Genomic DNA, 2,020 nt, shown 5'->3' with positions numbered 1-2,020 from the left:
GACTCATTGTGAGGAGCTATCCTTGAGGCGACTTGGTGGGCCTACTTGATTAGTCGACTTGGTGGGCCTACTTGATTAGTCGACTTGGTGAGCCGACCTGACGAGCTGACACGGTGAGCGGGCTTAAAGAGGCGACGACTTGGTGGGGTAACTCGGCAAGCCAACTTATCGAGGCGAGATGGTGAGTCGACTTGGTGAGCTGACTTGGTGAGCGCACTTAAAGAGTCAACTTCGTGAGGTGACTCGGCGAGTTAGCCCGCTGATGCGACTTGGGCGGGCCGACCTGGCGAACGAACTTAAAGAGGCGACTTGGGCGGGCTGACCTGGCGAGCGAACTTAAAGAGTTGACTTGGCAACGCACTTGAACAACCGACTTGGTGAGCTGACATGGTGAGTGGGCTTAGAGAAGCAACTCGGCGGGGCGACTTGATGAACGGACTTAAAGGGTCGACTTGATGAACGGACCTAAAGAGTTGACTTGGTGAGAGTACTTGGCGGGGTGAACTGATGAACGGACTTAAAGAGTCGACTTGGTGGGAGTACTCGGTGGGCCGACTTGATGAACGGACTTACAGAGTCGACTTGGTGAGAGTAGTTGTTCTGGTGACTTGATGAACGGACTTAAAGAGTCGGCTTGGCGGGGTGACTTGATGAAAGGACTTAAAGAGTCGACTTGGTGGGGTGACTCGATGAACGAACTTAGAGGGTCGACTTTGCGGGGTGACCTGATGAACGGACCTAAAGAGTTGACTTGGTGAGAGTACTCGGTGGGGTGACCTGATGAACAGACTTAGAGAGTCGACTTGGTGAGAGTCCTTGGTGGCTCGACTTTATGAGCAGACTTAAAGAGTCCACTTGGTGAGAGTGGGCCTAACGGGGCGATGTGGTGAGTGGGCCTAACGGGGCGAGTTGGTGGGGCGACTTGGCGAGTGGTATTAGAGAGCCGACGTGGTGAGGCGACTCGGCGAGTTGGTTCGTTGAGATGACATGGTGAGCTGACTTGGCGAGTCGACCTGGCGAGCGAACTTAAAGGGTCGACTTGGCAACGTACTCGAGTCGACTTGGTGAGGCGACCCGGCGAGCGGGCTCAAAGAGTCAACATGGTGAGGCGACTCATGGCGAGGAGCTATCCTTGAGGCGACTTGGTGGGCCTACTTGATTAGTCGACTTGGTGAGCCGACCTGACGAGCTGACACGGTGAGCGGGCTTAAAGAGGCGACGACTTGGTGGGGTAACTCGGCAAGCCAACTTATCGAGGCGAGATGGTGAGTCGACTTGGTGAGCTGACTTGGTGAGCGCACTTAAAGAGTCAACTTCGTGAGGTGACTCGGCGAGTTAGCCCGCGGATGCGACTTGGGCGGGCCGACCTGGCGAACGAACTTAAAGAGGCGACTTGGGCGGGCTGACCTGGTGAGCGAACTTAAAGAGTTGACTTGGCAACGTACTTGAACAATCGACTTGGTGAGCTGACATGGTGAGTGGGCTTAGAGAAGCAACTCGGCGGGGCGACTTGGCGAGCACACCTGCTGGGGCAAGGTGGTAAAACGACTAGGTGATTCGACTTGGTGAGCTGACTTAGGGAGCTGACTTGGTGAGCGAACTTAAGGGGTCGACTTGGTGAGGCAACCTGAATAGTCGACTCGGTGAGGTGACTTGGGGAGCCGACATGGTGAGCGGTCTTAAAGAAGAGGCGACCTGGTGGGGCAACCTGGTGAGGCGAGACGGTAAGTCATCTTGGTGAGCCGGCTTGACGAGCTGTGAGTGGACTTAAAGAGTCAATTCTTGATTTGGCAAAGACCACATGGTTAGATGACTTGGTGAGCCGACCTGGCTAGCAAAATTGGCAAGCAAACTTATAGAATCGACTTGCTGTCCCCAGCCAGGATCGCACGCCTGGGTCGACCCAACTTGGGTCGCCCGACTAGGTCAACCCATCTCCGTCGCCCCAGCCTCGGGCGACCCGACTGGGTCGACGAGGGGAAAAAAAAAAAAAAAAAACAAAAAAAATCATGAGAGGCCC

This window comes from Cupressus sempervirens, chromosome 2 (genome assembly GCF_028749045.1).
Source record: "Cupressus sempervirens isolate cs-2001-9-10 chromosome 2, ASM2874904v1, whole genome shotgun sequence".
Taxonomy (NCBI): Eukaryota; Viridiplantae; Streptophyta; class Pinopsida; order Cupressales; family Cupressaceae; genus Cupressus; species Cupressus sempervirens.
This window is presented reverse-complemented; position numbering follows the sequence as displayed.